General features: G+C 47.9%; 1 protein-coding gene across 23 annotated transcripts in view; it reads left to right on the forward strand.

The window, feature by feature from the left end:
• Positions 1–13,250, forward strand: part of Plekha6 (pleckstrin homology domain containing, family A member 6) — a 141,404-nt gene that overhangs the window by 68,588 nt on the left and 59,566 nt on the right. Inside the window, exon 1 of one of the 23 annotated variants that reach the window (XR_003955349.1) lies at positions 10,443–10,806. The exons of the other annotated variants lie outside the window; for them this stretch is intronic. The gene's annotated coding sequence lies outside the window, so the exon portion shown is untranslated. Of the gene's footprint in view, positions 1–10,442; positions 10,807–13,250 lie in introns of those variants that run through there. 23 annotated transcript variants of the gene reach the window in all.

A 13,250-nucleotide genomic window follows, 5' to 3' on the forward strand; every position in this document is an offset into this window, starting at 1 on the left:
ATTTTGTGTGTGTATGTTTCTACATATGGGTATGTGCACACGAGTACAAGGGCCTATAGAGTCCAGAGGGTATAATTACAGGTAGTTATAACCTATATAACATGGATGCTGAGAACTGATCTCTGGTCTAACAGAGCAGTATGTGCTCTTAACCATTGAGCCATCTCTCCAGTCACCCCCCAGCCCCAATTAGTTTTTATTTTGAGATAGGGTTTGACAATGCTACTCAGATGGACCTTGAACTTGCTATGTTCAAGAGAGGCCTTGAACTTATGATTCTCTTGCCTCCCTCCATAATGGCTAGGGTTATATAGGCATACAGCATCAAGCTTGACTGATAAAATTTTCTCCTGGCTTTGAATAGGTCTAGAATAGAGAGTCAGAGAGTCCAGCCAAGTTCTTGGAGATAAGAATTTCCTTAAAGATATTCAAGCCAAGAGGGAGGGCAGATATGTGGTCCATTCAGCATGCCTTCTTTTGGATGCAAAGGTCAAGAAGGTCTTGCCTTAGCTTTCCAAGCTTTGCCATGGGATCCAAGGCTCCAGAGCTAGCGTAGCCTCTAATCACACATGATATCAAACTGCTCAACCCCTTTCTCCTGGCTTTGGAGACTTCTGAGTTTGATTGCCTTTGTTTGATTGCCATACACAATGTAGTTTTCCATGTGGTAGATAGGGGATCCAACCCAGGAACTTCAGGAAGACTTCACTGTTCTATGGGATGGAGCTTATGCTACCAGAGTTAGAAATCAGGACATCTGGTCAATGGTGGACATCTGTTGGGGGGCGTGGCTTGAGGTAGCAGGATGGAGCTTTGTGTTGGGCAGACCCAGGACCAGATCTGGGAAGCTTAGAGCTTTGTGTTGGGCAGATCCAGGACCAGATCTGGGAAGCTTATTGGGATGACCCGGTCTCTAAGAAAGTTGAGCATAGACTGCTCGTCAGTAAGTCCTAAAATGAGTGACCAAAGCCAAGAGACTTGAAGAGAGGAATTGCTCAACACTACTTGCTGTTATTGACTAGAACTGGCTTCCCATATAAAAATCTCCTGGGGCCATGAGATGGCATCAGAAGAAACATGCCAAACCTGTTCCACTGGATGGTGGCGTGTTTGCTTCCCGTTCACCTGTGGAACACCCCATCTTCAGCACCTCCTAATGCTCAGAATCCTTTCCTCTCATTGGTCCAAGCTCCCACAAGCTCAGATCCCCCTTCTTTCAGCATTTGCCATATTTGGGCCATTTATCCCCCTAGGGATGCCCGTAGGGCACAAGCAGTGCAGATAATGCCAGGAGAAGGTGGAGAAAGCGCCCGATACCCAATGAGGTGGGGAGTTGGGAGGCATGTTTGGAATCTTCAGGCATGTCTATACCTGAGGCTCAACCAAATAACAGCATCACATTGCCTCTGCCAGATCCACTCAGGGTAGGCAAGCAGCAGGCTTTCATGAAGGGCTGGGCTTTGACTCTTCTCCCCAGCCTCATGCCAACTTGAATTCCTGAGAGCCAGCTGCAGGTCCCAGGAACCCAGAGACCCTCTCCAGGTTGGTGATAAGGCAGATGGCTGTCAGCATCTTTAGCTTAAATAACTCTGATGATTGCGCTGAAACCTCTGTCTTTGGGGAGGGGACTAGAGAAGGGGTTTATATAGCTCCCCACTCCTTTGCAGGGCCTGAGGATTTCAGGGTGATAGTCACAGTACATCGCTCTACTACGTAAAAGCCCAACAGAGTCTGGAGTAGTTTTTCAGCCATTTTGCTTGTTGGTTTGATTGTTCATTCGTTTGTTTGTTTGTTTGTTTGTTTGTTTGTTGAGACAAGGTCCTCTATGTCGCCCTGGCTGTCCTGGAACTCACTCTGTAGGTGGAACTCAGAGATCTGCCCTCTTCTGCTTCTAGTGCTGGGATTAAGACATGTGACATAATGCCTGTCCTCTGTAGTCATTTTAATGTTATCTGTGGCAAGACTGATTTCAAGAGTCACAGAAGTGGAAGAGAGTCTGTAAGGAGACTCAGGCCAGGTCAGGTCATGTTTCCTTGCCAGATAGGTTCAGGTCTGGTTGTTGATTACTGCCGCCGGATCAGGAGAAAGGCTTGTCTAAGGTGTTCTCTGCTTTTGGAATGCTTTGAAGGCACTATGACTGTGTAGTGCCTTATGTAATCTTCTAGGTCAAAACTAATCTTCCCATTTCACAGACAAGGAAGGTAGGGCTCAGAGGGGCTTAGGACTCTGCATACATTTGGTTGGTAAGAATCTGAGCTGTGATTTCAGTCCAGGTCCATTTGTCATGGAGCCGGGGCATTTTCCACTGCGGCATGAATCTTACCCTTCTAGGTGTGAGTGGAGGATTGGTGAGGGAGGGATGAGAGCATCCCTGCCTTGGCATCTTTCCCCACTGGGAAGGCACTTTCTGATAGGCATCATTTGTCAGCTCGTACATTGACTTCTGTGACCCTAGGAGGCGGATAGCCCAGCAGAGAAGCTAAAGTTGAGGTCTGTTTGTGGCTTACAAGAAGAATCCAGCTGGCTTTGTGGGGGCCTTGAGAGCCAGGAACAAGTGCGATCATGTGTAATGAGAGAAGAGCCATCCACAGCGGAAACAGGCTCTGCACAGAACTACTAGTGTGCCCTGTCTGGAGAAGTCTTGCATGGAGTGGAGCCATCTGTAGAGGAGTTTGCAAGCATCGCTATTCTCAGATTAGCACGAAAGGAATGTACAGCTCGAAACAGGGGGGATTCAATTAGAGGGTCTCACTGGTCTTCATTAGCACTATGAAAAAAAAAAACAGTCAAAGAAAGTGCTAATTCAATCTGGTGACGACTCAGCCTGCATTTAACTCTTCATCGGAGAGATGGACATCGCTCTGTTGTTTGGATGATGGTGTGGGGGCATGGGCAATGGCATAGCCTCACCTACCTTTTCAGTGCTTTCAGATGGCCGCTCCTATCTTGAGATGAGTCTGCATCAGGCAAGAATTGAACTCTGAGCTAGGCAGTGGTGGCACACACCTTTAATCCCAGCACTTGGGAGGCAGAGGCAGGTGGATTTCTGAGTTCGAGGCCAGCCTGGTCTACAGAGTGAGTTCCAGGACAGCCAGGGCTATACAGAGAAACCCTGACTCGAAAAACCAAAAAAGAAAAAAAAAAAAAAAGAATTGAACTCTGAATATCCAGGTCCCTGTGTTCATGATATTTCCCTGTACAAAAGAGCCTGCTGTCAGTGAACTTTAAGCAGTATATGGCCCAGATGATCTGGAGAAAGTCTGACCTGTCTGTGTCCATCACTAGGAAGATATTCAGTAGGAATGGTGGTAAGTTAGTTGCTATTAGGAATAAGGAATAACTGCTCCAGCCAATTGCAGAATGGAAAGTGGGGGTAAGGTTCTTCTTACAGGGACTATTGGATCATGGAGCTGGTAGCAGAAAAGTAGGCATCCTTAAAGACTAGAGGGACGGATAGGACCCTATGGTCTGGAAGAATCGTGGGACTCTAAGACAGCAGAGGACCCAGGATGCCAGGCTTATCCTCTCCTCAATAACGCTGTCCTCCCTCATTGTATCTCAAAGTTGTGTCCACTCACTGGCAACCGGTTCAGAGTCCTTTGGGTTTAGTACCTGTCACTTTCCTTAGGCAGGCTAACTCACCATCACAGCCATACCCATTTATCCTTTTGCCAGCTTTCTCTTGAGCATCCTTGATGCTTTTTTCTATGCTTTAGAGTCAGCCTGCCTGTTATCTGCCTACTGCCATCTTTGCCCTCCGCCTTTTCCTTGTCAATGATTTCTAGTCCGCCCTCAGATCAGCCTTGTATGCAAACTCTAGAGAAGGTGCTGGGTACTTTCTGCTCTGCACCCCTGTGCTGGCCTTGACTTCGGGGCCCAAGTTAGTGAAACTACTCAAAAACAGCTTACATCTTGAAGGTTTAGTTGTACAAGCTTAGAGTGTTTCTCAGATCTCTCTTGTCAGAATACTGATTGGACCCTGGGAACAAACTAGAATCAAGAGGCTGACTGTCACTGTCCTGGAGCTAGTTGTTGCTTGTGGTGTGTGGCTCACTCCTGTCCCTCGGTGCAGGGCAGCCACAGTGGGAGAAGGTGGGGGAGTTCTGCTTGTGGACATGTTACCGGCTCACTCACTGGGAGGTGGAGTGGTGCCTTTCTTCTCTCAATGGTAGACTTTACTCCCAGGGAGGAACTTGGGTCAGGTGTATCCCCAGTATGGTGGTGCCAGGTTTTGGGAGGCTATCACCATGGTGACTGTGGATGCCGTGATAGTCAATTTCTTTTTAAAAAAAAAAGATTTATTTATTTATTTTATGTATATGAGTACACACCGTAGCTGTACAGATAGTTTTGTGAGCCTTCATCTGGTTGTTGGGGAATTGAATTTAGGACCTCTGCTCACTCAGTCCCTGCTAGCTCTGGCCCAAAGATTTATTTATTTATTATAAATAAGTACACTGTAGCTATCTTCAGACTCACTAGAAGCAGGTGTCAGATCTCTCTACTGGTGGTTGTGAACCACCATGTGGGTGCTGGTATTTGAACTCAGGATCTTCAGAAGAGTAGTCAGTGCTCTTCCTTGCTGAGCCATTTCACCAGCCCTGATAGTCAATTTCTACAAGGTGGCTTGAGCTGTACTCCGACGAGGATTTGGCTTGGGGAGCTTTCATGTCACTAAGCAATCTTGCATGAGAATTCGTTTTACGTTTACATACGTGCACATGATGTATTCAAATCATACTTCCTTTGCACCTTCTCTTTTCCCCTTCCAGGTCTTGATTGATAATCTCCTTTCTCTTCACTACTCGCCCCCTTCTACGTGTGTGTGTGTGTGTGTGTGTGTGTGTGTGTGCGAGAGGGGGGGGGGAGAGAGATTGAGATTCATTTTATGAGCATGGGTACTTTTTTTCTTTTTTAAGATTTATTTATTTTATGTATATGAGTTCACTGTAGCCGTGAGGGCATCAGATCCCATTACAGATGGTTGTGAGCCACCATGTAGTTGCTGGGAATTGAACTCAGGACCTCTGGAAGAGCAACCAGTGCTCTTAACCATTGAGCCATCTTTCCAACCTGAGCAGGGGTACTTTGCCACTGGCTATATATTGAAGGAAATGTTCTCCCTCTACCGTCAGTGTTAACCATATATAAATTCCACGACAGGGTGTTGACAGTTCTGTGCAGGTAATGACAGCTGCTGGGAGGTCAAGAGTGCATTGGCCACTGTCCTGCCCAGAAGTCAGAATTTCTCACGGCCCCCACCCCTTCCTCCAGCTCTCACACACTTTCTGCCCCTTCTCCTGTGATAGCCCTGGAGAGGGTAATATGCACGTCTCATTACAGTGGGCATTCAGTAGCCATTATTCTCAGTACTTTGACCTTGTGAGTCTCTATAGTCATGGTTGACCACTGCAAAAAGAGCTTTCTCTGATCAAAGATGACAGCTTGCTTTGGCATTTTTCCTGCCTGACCTCAAGGTCCAGGAGGCTCGTGACTGAAGCATGACAGTGTGACTGAAGGAGCCCAAGCGTGGCTATTCCCTGTGCCTGGAAAGGACCCAGAATGCAGACTTTGAAGGCTGTTCGTTTGATCCCTTCCTTTGCCCATTGGTAAAATGGGATCCTTTTAGTAAAGGGCGGATTAAGCTGTTCCATCAGACATCAGGGAAGGAACATCTCAAAGCCTTGTAGTTGGGAAGCTCAGAACTTACTAAATTCCATCTTTTGTAGTATAACTGAACCCTCCCATTGCCATGCACTCCTCGGAGCCTGAGGAAGACAGAGTCATCCTGTTTGCCCTAAGTTAAAATCCGTTTAGGGAGTGACTATGGAATTAATTCTTTATGGGACCATGAGGATTTAGGCCTGGGAATTTGGAACCATGTCTCACAGACTGTAGCCCCCTCATCTGAAGAAACAGCAAAGAAGACACGGGGCCTTCATTTGACTGCACAAGAAGTGGCAGGGTGGGCGGACACACACATACAATTCACATCTAGACAAGCCTTGCTTTTCCAGAGGGATGTGCTTACAGGTCATATGGTGCATCCCAGACGAGCCCCATTGCAGCAGGGAGTAGGAAGGGTATGTTCAACAGTTCGTGACACAGTCCATGTGACTGTCTTCATCTCTACCCTGTCTCTGAAGTTTTTTACTTTTTCTTTTAGCTGAGAGGGAGGAACCTGGAGGCTTCTCTGTGGGTGGCAATGGCCTTGTGCTTACCCACCCCACTGACCTGGGATAACACCGGAGAAGCTTCCAGAGTACAGAGCTTCCTTTGCCCATTGTCCCTCCTCCAGGCCCTGAGCCCCTCTCCTCGGCTGGCCATGTGTGTAGCAGACTGAGCAGGCAGGAGGAGGCAGGCCCACTAGGATCTGTGTTCTAAGGGCTGCTATGGAGGGTGCTGCAGATACTCTTCCCTCTCATCTTGCCTGACATTTCTGGAGCCAGTAAGTGTGCGTGCTCATGTGCGTGTGTGTGCAGACCAGAGGATGGTCTGGGGGGGGCTGGGAGGGCATGAGCTGGGCTATTTAAAACAGAACATATCTGCAGCCAGCCAGAGAAGAGGTCAAACTCTGGGCGCAGGGCTGGAATGTAAGGGGCCAGGCAGTGGGTGGAGCTGAGGTTCCACCCTTCCTGGCAGCTTGGAAGGCTTCTCAGTGCCCTTTTGGGGAAGGTGGGGCTGCTCAAAGCAAGTGTGTGGAGTGGGGAGGGACTCTACCCTGCAAACTTCTGATGCCCAGGCTGCACACCGGAAAGGGGAGGGAGCATGCGAAATCCAAGCTCTTGGCTGAGCAGAAGGACAGAATTTAACCTCAGGTGTGGGGATTCTCAGTGTTCTTTGCCACCGGAGATAAATCAGATTAAGCCAAGCTTGATGTGAGAGGGAAATGAAGTGGTGCTGAGCCAGGGGCAAGGAAACTCAGAGAAACACAGCATGTGGGTGTATGCCAGTGGTGGTGGGGGGGGGGAGGGGGGGGACACAGGAGACTGGGGGGGGGGGGGCACAGGAGACTGGATAGGGCTTAGCATTGAGCCTTCACTCCCAAAGCTTCATCTAATATATAAATCTGTATTTGCAGTCTCCCAGATTCTTTGAGCTTCAGGTCACATGAAGCCCAATCTGCTCCTGCAGCCAACGTGTCTGGAAACACACAACACACGTGTCCACCCCCTTCCCTCTTTGCCCTCCCACACGCCTCGGCTCACCCGGTAGCAGCTGTACTTCATCAGAGTCTTCACATGTGCATGCGTGTGGTTTGGGGCTTCCTGAGTGGCTGTTTATGGCTAGAGAATTGCCTGTTCCGGCTCTGTGACTGAAGGACCATCTGGGCTAAATCGATTGCTTCCTGACCTTTGTCCACCCTGCCCTCGGCCTGCCCTGTCCACCCTGAAGATGCTCTCCAGCTCTGTGCGTGCCTACTTTCCTCCTCTTACAGTGCGTTCCCCCCAGCTGCAGCTGCATCTCTAAGGTGGGGAGAGAAGTTAGCTTTCATAGATGATTTCCCGGAAGCACTTAACAGTGGCCTCCTCTGTCCCCTCATTCACTCTAGTGGCAACGGGATTCCTTCTCTCACGGCCACTGTGTCCCAAGGAAGGAGGAACCAGCCCACCCTACAGTTGAGCAGTTGCAGCAAAAGCACTGGAATGTGGAACTTTGTAGTCAACTCCGTCTGCCCAGGGATGCTATTGCTAGGGCTGACTTACTTTTCAATGCCTAAGTAAGATGGGGCACACAGGAAATGTTCTCCTAGGGGCAGGCATCCCACCCGAGACCCCCTGGCATTGCTTACCCTGGCTGCCACTGAAGAGGATTCTGGGTTGGATGATCCTTTGGTCTGAGGTAGGGGGTCTCTGGGTCCCCTTCCTCCCTTCTTCCCTCCCTTTCTTTCTCGAGACAGGGTCTTACCAGTTGGTCTGGAACTTTCCATGTAGTCTAGGCAGGTCTTGAAGACATGGCAATCTTTCTGCCTCATCCTACTGTAGGATACAGTTATGGATTCTCTCTAGTAATTGTTCTCTTGATGGACGGCTTCTTTTGAACCAAATCTCTCTCTCTCTCTCTCTCTCTCTCTCTCTCTCTCTCTCTCTCTCTCTCTCTCTCTTTCTCTCTCTGTTTTGTTTGTTTATCTGTAGACATGGTCTCACTAGGTTGTCCTAGGACTCATAGAGATCATCCTGACTCTGCCTCCCCAAGTGCTGGTATTAAAGGCGTGCGCCATCATGCCCACCTTTGGACCAATTCTTAAGCATCCATCTTTCTGTGACAAAGTGCTGAACTAAGAATCTTTGTACTGAGAACTGGCCTTCATCTCTGAGGGATGAACCATCAGGGAGTCAAGGTAGATCCAGTCATTGGCAGCCCCTGAATGTTTATGAAATGCTGCCAGTTGTCTTCTGTTCGCCACTGGTGTAATCTCCTCTAATCCCATAGCAAACCCACGAGTAAAATCCTGGCATTATCTTCTTTGTACAGCCGAGAGAAAGAAGACAGAGAGAGGTGCAGTCACCCACCCAGAATTCTGTAGGCAGAAACTGGAGGAGCTAGGATCAGGAGTGGGCCTGTTCTAGAGCCCCAAACCTCAAGACTAATGCAAATTCAATGCAGTGCAAACAAACGCAAGAGTTAGCTTGTAGATGGAGCATATGAAGGGAATTTCACGCTGCATAACTGAAACCAGGCTGGCTCAACTTCCATCCTGGGCCACCTCCAGCTCTCTAGCTTCCTTAGCAGAGCAGAGGCAGATCACCTGATCTGGCTCCTGTGTGGGTATCAGAGGTGTCCAGGGGGTGAAGGCAAATAGATGATTGGCTGGTGCTTTGATCCAGGATGGTGCCTTGATTTCCTTTTTCTTCTGTGCCAAATGTCAGGTTATCCTGGGGGGAAAGTAGAAAGATTTGGGGGTCCCAGGTTAATCCTTGTTTCAGGAAGCAAATGTCCAGCCACAATCCTTTGTCCTCTGGTTGCTCTTTCTCCCGTTGCCTCTACAGTGCGGGCTGGAGAGGGAGGAGGGTTTGGCTAGTACAGTTGTCAGACAGCTGTGACTCCCTTTAAAAAAAAAAAAACTTTTAAAAACAAGGATGTTTTCTTGCATAACCACAGACCAATTAGCAAATGCTGGAAACACGCGGGACATTGCTACAATTCTATTATCCAAAATACAGTCCAAATTTCACTTTACACTTAGCCTAAAAACCTCGTTCAAAGCTATTCCAGGATCACCGCTCCCCACTCTTCTGTGGCTTGAGCTTTTCTTAGCTGCGCATACCCTGCCTTTGCTGTGTCTTTCTGGTCTTCCCCACCTTCTGCTCTTTCACCTCAGCCCTGAGCTGGGTTGCCTAGGAGAAGTGCATTGAGGCATCCCTCTCAGGCATAAAATTTAAATGTGGGCGGGGTTGAGGCATACCAAAAGGTCACCAAACAGGATGAATAATATTTTTTAATAAGTTTAAAAGATGCATTCCTTTATGTATATGAATGCTTTGCTGGCATATATGTCTTTGCACCTCGTACATGCCAGGCGCCCATGAAAGTCAGAAGACGGTGGCAGATCCCCTGGATCCAGACTTACAAATGGTTGTGATCCACCCACCATGTGACTGCTGGGAACCCAGGTCCTCTGTAGTATCAACAAGTGCTCTACGTCAATGAGCCATCTCTCTGGTCCTATAGATGGATGTTTTAGTGCAAAATTAAAAAAAAAAATTGTGAAAAACCTTTGCCATTTTAAATCAGGTCAGGATCAACAGCAGTACCTCTGCAGGCCACACTGGAGCCCAAGGCCGAGGGAAAATGCCCTAAACACACAGCTGCCTTAACGTGACATGTCGGTGTGCCTTGTGCCTTTTTTCTTTTATTGGATATTTTCTTTATTTACATTTCAAATGTTACCCCCTTTCCCCGTCCCCTCAAAACTCCCTATCCCATACCCCCTCCTCCTGCCTCTATGAGGGTGCTCCTCCCACCCACTTTCGTGTTCCCACCCTGGCATTCCCAGACTGGGGCATTGAACCCCCATAGGACCAAGGGCCACTTCTCTCACTGATGTCCAACAAAGCCATCCTCTGCCACATATGTGGCCGGAGCCATGGGTCCTTCCCTTTGGTTGTTGATCCAGTTTTTATTTCAAAAAAATATTGTCACAGTAGTGGTGGTGTGGCCCACTTGCTTGACTCCCAAGGACCTGGGCTCTGTCATCAATGAGGCAAAACAACCACTATAGATTTGCACCAGAGTGGCACAAATCTTGGTTGCTGAGATTGGGGTACCCCTTATACTTTGTACCCCTGTGCCCTGCAGGACTGGTTTCTCTCCCTCCCAGGCATCCCAGCCTCAGAACATGGGAGAGAAAGGTAGGGCTCCCAGCCAGAGGCTGTTCTCCTGCCTAGCCACAACAGAGGGAGGGTGGGGATGGAGAGGGGGGAGAGGAAGGGTACAGAGGCCTTTGGCTGGGAGCCTCTGGTCTAACAGCTTCCAGCTGCTCCCACACCCACTAGACTTCCGGCTAGGGAGTGGTGTTTGGTTGGCCTTTCCCACTCTTCACATCAAATGTGTGATCCCTGGATCCCCGAACCCTCCCTGTCCTGATATCACGGCTGCCCTCAGTTGATCCTGCTCCCAGCCTGCTAGGTCTTTTGCTGTGTGTAGCCACTTCCAGAGCTCATGGGGGTGTTGTCCACACCCGGGGCTGAGTGAGCACAAGATGTGGGTCTGCATTCCCCAGGCCTCTGAGAGCCAAGCCAGGGTAGAGGGACACAGCCTTGCGGAGCACAGGTCCTGTGGCTAGGAGGAAGACAAGACCCCAAGGTAGGTTATTTCAGCCAAGACCCTCTCAGAGCTTTGATGTCATGTGTGTTCATTTGTTTATTATGACTGTGTGCATGTATGATGTGGAGTGCAGACACATTGCCGTATGCATGGTCAGAGGACAGCTTTATGGAGTCGGTTCTCGCTTCCACCTGTACCTGGGTTCCAGGGATTGAACTGAAGTTGTCAAGCCTACACAAGCAAGCACCTTTACCCACTAAGCCATCACACTGGCTCCTTGCTTCTGTGTTTACTTAGAGTGGGTAATACTTTCCTACCAGCCTCATGGACCATAAAAGAATCAAATAAAATAGTAGTGGATGTTTGCTAAATCATAAGGTTGTATTGGACATGCTACAACCTTCTGTCATAAACAAGTGATCCTTTATGTTTGAGTGCACACATGTGAGCCAGGCTGAGTTACTTGTTGCAGAGCCATGAGAAAAAAGGAAGGTTGGTAAGGACCCCTGGCCATCCCTGCTGTTCGGCGCTGCTTTCGTCAGAGGGAAGAGACCGCTGGGAAAGAGAGGCTGGCCTCTGCCCAGTCTCATTCCTTCTCCGAGCTCCTAAATGTAAGCTAAAATTACCTAAAATGTAAGGTGTGCGTTAAGAAGAAGAAGAAATTTTGTCTAAAGCCTTTTCAACTGAAGGCTTTTCTTTTTTATACTTTTACTGAACTATAGTTGACATAAAAAAAAAAAGGCATAGATTTAGAGGCTGAAACAATATCTGTTGTGAGACATTCTGCCTTTTTTAATTTGGGGGATAAAGTTTTACTATGTAGCCCAGGCTGGCCCCAAATTTGTAATCTTCTTGACACAGTTAAGATAATAAAGGGCAGGGGAATACAGTCCTCAGTGCAAGGTCTCAGGTTCAGTCTCTAGTTCAGCCAGAGAGAGAGAAAAAAAGAGAGAAGAGAGAGAGAGAGAGAGAGAGAGAGAGAGAGAGAGGAGTCCCCAGCACTCCCCCAAATTGCTTCCTGTCTCTTTTGTAATCCCTGTTCCACCCTGTCCTCAGGGTCTACTTTCTGCTACTGTAGATTAGCTTGCAATTTTAAAAGCATTTTATAATAGAATCTTACAGTGTGTACTCTCTTTTGGAAAGGTCTGGGCTCTTTCACTCAACGTAATTGTTTTGAGATCCATGTGTTTCATTTCATTGCCTACATTAGTAATTTGTTCTCTTGCTGAGTGCCACCCAGTCCTGTGGATTCATGTTGTGTTCACAGGTTTGTAGAGAGCTGTTTTCAGCTTGAAGCTATCATATCATATGTGAGCATTGGGGTATATGTCTTTGTGTAGGCACAGGCTGTAAGTCCTCTCCATAAACATGGAGGAGTGGAATGGGTGGGCTCTGTGGTGACTATATCTTTAATTTCTCAGGAAACAGCCTGCTTTCCCCCAGGTAGATGCACCTTTCCTATCTGTTTCAGGACCTCTACCTGCTGGACCACTGAGCATCGGTCAGTCTTTCAATTTTAGTTGTTCTAAAACTACTGACACTCCCACACATTGGGTGCACACATGGCATCTCATGATCATTATGATATGCACTTCCTATGTCCCCTTTGGTGGTGTTTACTGTCTCGATGCCTTCTAAAGAACAACATCTTTTATTTGGTGAAGTTGGTTTTATTGAGTTTTCTTAGACAACCCCACAGTCTCTGAGATTTTTCTCTTATATTTTCTTCTAGACGTATACTTTTAGCTATCGTTCTTGGGACTATGGTCTGTTTACCTGGTTGAGTTTGTAGTAGTGAGGTTTCTTTTTTTGGTAAGGTTTATTTATTGTGTGTGTGCCCACATGCATGCATGTGTATTCCTAGGACACTTGGAGGTCAGAAGAGGGCATCAGATCCCAAGGAACTAGAGTTATGGATAGTTGGGAGCAGCCATATGGGTGCTAGGAATCAAACCCTGGTCCTCGGCAAGAGCAGCCCGGTGCCCTTAACATCTGAGCCATCTTTCCAGTCCATGAGGGTTTTTTACCCCTTTCTCTGGTTGGTTGTTTATCATTTGGGTCTACCATTTGTCCAGTGCCATGTATTGAAATCACCTTTGTATCTCACTCAATATAAATTTATCATAAATGGATTGATTTATTTATAGGGATAAGGGCAGGTGGTGCAGAGAAGGAAGGAAGAATCCTAAGACTGCCTATCTGGTAGCAGCTCTCTCTCTCTCTCTCTCTCTCTCTCTCTCTCTCTCTCTCTCTCTCTCTCTCTCTCCCTGCAGGTCCTCCTTTCCCTTTGGACCCAAGGCCCACAGGAGGCTCCTTCTATTCTCTTTCCCCATCAACATTAGCTGGAGGCTGGCTAGATCCCAGCAGAAAAGAGGACCAGCCAGTCTCTGCCTCTAGGTGACTCTATCCTTTCTTGCTCTAGCTTGCATCTCCCATCTCCCCCCCCTCCTTTTCTTCCTTTTCTTAGTGGTAGAACTTGAACT

This window comes from Mus musculus, chromosome 1, assembly GCF_000001635.26.
Source record: "Mus musculus strain C57BL/6J chromosome 1, GRCm38.p6 C57BL/6J".
Taxonomy (NCBI): domain Eukaryota; kingdom Metazoa; phylum Chordata; class Mammalia; order Rodentia; family Muridae; genus Mus; species Mus musculus.